This window comes from Euprymna scolopes, chromosome 33 (assembly GCF_053919585.1).
Source record: "Euprymna scolopes isolate OS-2025 chromosome 33, ASM5391958v1, whole genome shotgun sequence".
In the NCBI taxonomy this organism is placed as follows: domain Eukaryota; kingdom Metazoa; phylum Mollusca; class Cephalopoda; order Sepiida; family Sepiolidae; genus Euprymna; species Euprymna scolopes.
The window spans coordinates 48,053,423-48,061,259 of record NC_136514.1 but is presented as its reverse complement, the minus strand read 5'-3'; positions in this window follow the sequence as shown (position 1 = coordinate 48,061,259).

The window sequence follows — 7,837 nt, the reverse complement described above, 5'->3', positions numbered from 1 at the left end:
CTGTACTATGCAAAAAGAGCTTACGGCATAATCACGTTGACACACCGGTTCTCGTTAGGTCACCGAAGTTAAGCAATATTGAGCCTGGTCAGTACCAGATGGGTGACTAATTTGGAAATTCCAGGCTCTGTATTTAGGAAGACGCCGACACTTTCCTGCAAGAATTGTAAAAACCTAAGGTTGTCATCTTCCCTAACGGGGAAGTCAATCTATATGGCCTGCGACTGGGAACCGCTTGTGAATTCTATACTCCCATACAACTTTCTCCTTTGGAACAAGCCGGTGAAGCACGCATAGGATTAGTGCCGTTTTAATGTATAAGGCCTGTCAAAATATTATTATTATTTTTTTTTTTTTTACACAGTGGTCACAACTTATCAAGGCCCGGAAGCCATTCAAGGATAAGTGTTATTGCAAGTACATTACGTTAGTGTGGAGATTTGATGAAGTATTTACTTAAGGGGGCGGTTCATTAGGAATTTGTTAACGTTGGACTTGAAGGCATCCAAGTTGTAGTCAGGTGGGAAGAAGGCAGACGGAACAGAGTTCCACAGGCGTGCAGTTCTAAGAAAGAAGCTTTGTTCATGGAATCCACGTTTTGATTTAGGCACAGATAAAGAGTGAGGGAAATTTTGTATAATTGGAGGACGTCGACACCTCCCTGCAAGAGTTGCAAAACCCTAACGTTGTCATCTTCCCTAACGGGGATATACATGCGACCGGGAACCGCTTGTGAGTTCTATACTCCCATGGAACTTTCTCATTTGGAACAAGCCGGTGAAACACGCATAGGATAAGTGCGGTTTCTATGCATAAGGCCTATTAAAATATTATGTTGTATAATTGATTTAAATAACCCGTTTTGAGGGTAATAGACAGGTCACTTAGATAAATAAATATTCTAGAATTATCCACACACACACACGCACACACACACACACACACACACACACACACACACACACACACACATATATATATATAATATAATATAATATAAAGCTGAACGTCTGTGTGTGTGTCTAGTCACGAATAGGCTCCTATATGGTTGAATATTATAGAAAATTAATCACATATAATGATAGAAGATGTATCGAGACACAGGAATGGGTATGTTTGATCTGGCAGAACGGCGGTTCATTAAAATTGTGGTGTCTCTGTTCGCGCCTGGTCCACGAAGTATGGAAATAAAAAATTTAAAAATTAAAAAAAAAACGTTTACAAGTGTTTTTGATATAGATGTACATAATAATACTTTAATAAGTATGTTTTAACTTAAATAAGGATGGTATAATAAAATTATGGGGTCTGCGTTCGCGCCTGGCCTCCAAAGAATGGAAATAGGCACAAACTTTAATAAAGACTGCGTAAGTATACTTTGATAATTATGTTTCAGTTTGAAGAAATATGGTATGATAAAATTATGGAGTGTTCGTTCGCGCTTGACCGCCATAGAATGGAAATATGTCACAAAGTTTAACAAGGTTTTTTTAATATAAATCCACAGAATATTGTGATACGTGTTTCAGTGTGAACAGGTATGGTATAATAAATGATGCGGTTTATCTATTTTATTTTTACTTTCATCATATTTTGCTTTGGTTTTGATACCCCCAAATTCGAAGCTATCTCTTTACAACCCTTCCTTTTCATAACCTACCATACTTTCATAAATCAGAGTCGATTTTCTGTAGGTTGTTTTTTGAACCCAGTCAACGACGGGTACTTTTGCATGTGTATATATATATATATATATATATATATATATATATAAATAATGTATATATAAATAATGTATATATAAATATATAAATAATGTATATATAATGTATATATATAATGTATATATATATAATGTATATATATAATGTATATATATATAATGTATATATATAATGTATATATAATGTATATATATAATGTATATATGTATATATATGCATATGTCTATATATATGTATATATGTGTATATATGTATATATGTCTATATATATGTATATATATGTATATATGTAAATATATGTATATATATATGTATATATATACATGTAAATATATATATATGTAAATATATATATATGTATATATATATATATATATGTATATATATGCATATGTATATATATATATGCATATGCATGAGTATATATATGTATATATATGTGTATATATATACATATATATATGCATATGCATATATATGTATATTAATATATATTTATGTATATTTATATATGTATGTATTTATATGTATATATAATATATATTTATGTATATATATATGTATGTATTTATATGTATATATATGTATGTACATATTTGTATATATATATGTATGTATATATATTTATGTATATATATGTATGCATATATATGTATATATATGTATAAACAAGCCTCATGAAATATAAATTGCCAATGGCACTATCTGCTATATATATATATATATATATATATATATATATATATATATATATATATATATATCATCGGCGGTCACTCGTGTCCGAGTAAGACTGTCCTCCGTTGTGGCTTCTGTGGGTCCTCAGGTGAGCATAGAGCCCAATCCTAGACCCAATTTGTCTTGTGCAATTTGGGCAGATAAAGGTAGTGATGGTGGGGGAGGGTTTGGTGTGTCTGGTTGATAATCTGTCCTTTCTGTGCTTGCGTTCATCCTCATCAGCTTGATTTAGGTCACTACTATAAAGCGCAGCACCTTCGTGGACAGCGCTCCTCCATGCCAACCTGCTCCCAGCCACGTCCTCCCATGTCTCAAGGTCCATGTGAAACCGTTTTAGATTTGCTTTGATGTTGTCCTTATACCTCATCTTTTGGCCACCCTGGGCACGCTTTCCCTCAACAAGCTGAGAGTAGGAAATCTGTTTTGGGAGGCGGAGATCCGGCATTCGGACAACATGACCAGTCCATCTGAGCTGGCGTTGAGCAACAGTAGCGGTGATAGTGGGAATGTCAGCCTCACTCAGGACGCTGGTGTTGGTGCGTCGGTCCTTCCAACTAATTCTGAGGATTTTTCGGAGGCATCTTTAATGGTACGTCTCCAGGGTTTTTACGTGCCTCCTGTATGTAGTCCAGGTCTCCGATCCATAGAGAAGAGTGGGCAGCAAGACAGCTTTATATATCATGATTTTGGTCTTTGCCAGAAGGTCACTGTTCTCAAATACTCTCTTCCTTAGCCTTGAGAAAGCCCCGCTGGCACAGCTGAGACGGTGTTGTATTTCATCATCTATGTTGTCTTTTGATGATAGGATGCTGCCTAGGTATGGGAAGTCGTCCACATTTTCCAGTCTAGCGTTGTCGATGGAGATGTTTGGGGGTGAGACTGGAGTACTGTTTGGTGGTGATTGATGGAGGATTTGTTTTTTTTTAATATTAATTGTTAGTCCTAGCTGTTTGTACGCTCTCGTGAAGGCAACCAGTGTACACTGTAGGTCCTCTTCTGAGAGGGCTACAAGGGCGTTATCGTCTGCATACTGTAGCTCCATAATGGATATGGTGTTCGTTCGACCTTTGGCCCAAATCTGTTGATGTTAAAAAGTCGCCCGTCAGTTCTGTACATAATCCGAACTCCATGGGGAAGATGTTTGTCCGTGAGATGGAGGATAGCAGTAAGGAAGATGGAGAACAGGGTTGGGGCAATGACACATCCCTGTTTCACTCCCGTGTCAACCCTGAAGGGCTCTGTTTTATCTCCACTACTACTGAGGACTGTAGCTGACATATTGTCATGTAGCAGTCTCAGTACCCGAATGTACCTCTCTGGGCATCCAAACCTTGCAAGAACCAGCCAAAGGGCTTGACGGTTCACAGAGTCAAAGGCTTTAGTAAGGTCTATAAAAGCCATGTATAATGGTAAATTTTGCTCCCTGCACTTTTCTTGGAGTTGACGAGCAGTGAAGATCATGTCCATCGTGCCTCTATTTGGTCGAAAGCCACTTTGGGACTCGGGAAGGATGGTTTCTGCAAGGGGTGTAAGCCTGTTGGCCAAAACCCGAGCTAGGGCTTTCCCTGTGGTAGAGAGGAGAGAAATGCCCCGGTAGTTCCCACAGTTTGCCTTGTCTCCCTTCTTAAAGATGGAGACAACTAGGGCATCTCTAAGTTGTGCAGGGATTTTCTCTTGTTCCCATATTTTGAGCAGCAGGGCATGGATGTGTCTGAGAAGATCAGGCCCGCCTTTCTTCAGGATTTCTGCTGGGATGCCGTCAGAACCAGCCGCCTTATTGTTTTTCATCTTCCTAATTGCATCCCGCACCTCTTCCAGACTGGGTGGTTCTCCCAGGCTCTCAATTATGGGCTGTTGTGGGAGTTTTTCAAGAGCCCTCATCTCTGGAGTGGTGTCCCTGTTCAGAAGATCCTCGTAATGCTCTTTCCATCTATTTGTTATTTCTCCCTTTCCTTTCAGCAGCGTGAGCCCATCCTTAGACCGAAGGGGGGTCAGAGAACGGTAGCTGGGGCCGTATATCACTTTTGTGGCTTCAAAGAATCGTCTGGTGTCCCCAGAGTCAGCAAACTGCTGGATCTCCTGAGCCTTCTTCATCCACCAGAGGTTCTTCAGCTTCCTGACTGTCGATTGGACAGCCGCTTTAGCCTTGGCATGGACAGCTCTTTTAACCTTGCAATTGATGTTATTCTACCAGGTGATAAAAGTTTGCCTCTTGATGTCTATAAGCTGTTGGATTTCGGTATCGTTTTCATCGTACCAATCCTGATGTTTCCGCTTTTTCTGCCATAGGATGCTTATACTGGAGTCCATGATGGCAGAGGACAGCTTGTCCCAGTGCTCTTCAGCGTCATGCGGATACTGCTTTGGCAGGTCCGCGCTAAGAGCCGCCTGGAGGTGTTGTTGGTAGGTGATATCGCCCAGCTGCTCGATGTTGAGCTTTGGTCGGCTCTGTCTTTTTTGCATCCTTTGCTTCCGCATTAAATGGATAGACATGATGGAGCGAATAAGACGGTGGTCGGTCCAACAATTGTCTGTACTGGTCATTGCCCTGGTGTTCAGCACATCACAGCGGTCTTTGGCACGGACAATGACATAGTCAATGAGGTGCCTGATTTTACTTCGAGGGTGCATCCATGATGTTTTGAATGCGTTTTTTTGTCGGAAAAGTGTGTTCGTGATGATCAGGTTATGTTCTGAGCACTTTGTCAGTGAGAGTGTACCATTTGAGTTAATATTCCCAACTCCTTATCTTCCAAGCGTTCCTCTCCAGTGCTGATGGTCTCGTCCCACTCTGGCATTGAAGTCCCCAAGTAGGATTATCTTGGGGGCCCCGGATAAAATGGTGTCAAGGTCAGCATAAAAGGTCTCCTTTATTTCATCATGTGCATCAAGTGTTGGAGCATACGCACTAATCACAGTGGCCATTTGGCTGCCCGCAAGCATCAGGCGCATGGTCATTAGGCGTTCGTTGATGCCCACAGGGGGCTCATTGAGGTGGCGGATGAGGCTGTTCTTTATAGCAAAGCCCACGCCATGGATACGTGGCTCTTCCTTTCCAAAAGGTGTACTCGCCTTTCTCCTCCCTCAGCTGCCCGTCGTCAGCCAGTCGGGTTTCAGAGAGCGCAGCTATGTCAATCTGGAACCTCCTTAGCTCTCTTGAGATAATGGCAGTTTTTCTTTCGGGTCGATCACTTGTTTTGTTGTCCATGAGGGTCCTCACATTCCAGGTTCCAAAATATAGGCGTAAGTTTTCTTTCTTTTTCCGACCACGTGGTGGTGATCCCTCTGGATGCGGTAGTCCAGACGGGTTTTTTTGAGGCAGGCTATTTTTAGGGGTACCTTTTCTAACCTCCCTCCCCTACTGGGGTGAGCAGAGTGGATCCTAAACAGGGCTGCTCAGTCATGGATGCAGCTGCCGAAAAACTCTTTCTGCCTCGGTCCGTGAGGTTAGCGACTGAATCTGGCACCCACCGCCTATGTGCCAGGTTGCGGCTAGGAGCTGCCAGACTACACTGTCCTGCTCCCGTCACCACTTCCTGGTCGCCACAGGACTTTTTCTATCCGGGAATTAAGGGAGAGCTCTCTCTGCCTCAGTCCGGGAGCTTAATGACTAAAACTGTCACAAGACTTTTCCATCCATGACGTAGAGTAGGATGTGTTCCCTTTCGGGAGAATGCCTGCGCGTGATGTCTTTTAACGTGGGGAGACTGATGCGCCTGCAGCCACCACACGGCCCCTTGGCAGAGGAGGGCCTGATTCCAATGGCATGGAGAACCACGACGACTGGAGACTCTCTTCTGTTGCAGCCTTCATCCGCCTTCAGTGCCGTTGTGTCATTATTGTCATCATCCGCCGCATCAGCCGTTGAGGTCTTTTGGATCACTCTTTGTCTGGAACCTCCCCTTCAACCTTACCGCCATGGGTGGCCCTACCAGGAGCCTAGGCTCCGGACGGCATCGCTCTCAGGTTCATCGGAACACACAAGGTTCTCCACCACGACAAGGTGGCGATCCAGGGAGAACATATATATATATATATATATATATATATATATATATATATATATATATATATGATAACAACATATATATATATATATATATATATATATATATATATATATATATATATATATATATATGATAACAACAAATTCGTTCTCGAATATTGCCATTACTTGATATAGCGTTAGAAAATTGAAAAATGAATACAGAAAATGTCTTTTAAGCCCTGGCATTCTTTTCTGCAAACGTGCTTGATGATCACTTCTATGAACATTCAAACCGCCCACAGTCTTGTATATATATATATATATATATATATATATATATATATATATATATATATATATATATATATGCATATGTATATGTATACATATATATAGATATATATAGATATATATATATTAACACATATATAAATATATATATATTTATTTATATAATAGCTAGCACTTACGTTCAATATGCAAAAGTCAATATCATGCTTAAATTGTGCTCTAAACAAAAACACTCATTTCGAAGCCACCCCTGCCAGATAAAGGAACCTATTGCTGATTTTATATATATATATATATATATATATATATATATATATATATATATATATATATATATATATATTTATATATATAAATATGAATATATATATATATATCTATGAATATATATATATAGATATATAAATATATATATATATACATATGGATATATATATATAGATATATAAATACATATATATAAATATATATATATAAATATATGTATATATAAATATATATAAATATATATATAAAATAAATATATATAGATATATAAATATATATATATATAAATATATAAATATATAAATGTATATATATAGATATATAAATATATAGATATATAAATATATATATATATATATTTATATATGGGTTGGATAAAATGATGGAAACACTTTATGAATTTTACACTAATTTTAAAACACCTATAAAAATTGAAAACTTACTAAAATGTTTGTTTCAAATTTTTTATTTATCGTAATTTTTGTCCGGAATTAATTGGCTTCAGCTTTTAATGATTAGATTTTTAGTTATTCTGTAGGGAAAATAAATTAACTTTCTTATATAAGCTGCAAACGGACTACTTTTCACTATGTCAAAGTTTCATTTTGTCAGTGTTGTTCCATTAAGAGTTATACTTAAATATCTGCAGAAATTTGAATGGTTTACTCACCTTTGTGATACACTGTATACCTTTATAGGTTTGTTTTCATTCATCCAAAAATGCCTAGTTAGAAAAAAAAAATGGGTCCATGGCCTTTTGGATAAGATGAAAGTGTAATATCTGTAGTCCACAACATCAGCGCCATTTGAAGCGGGAATTTTTCAT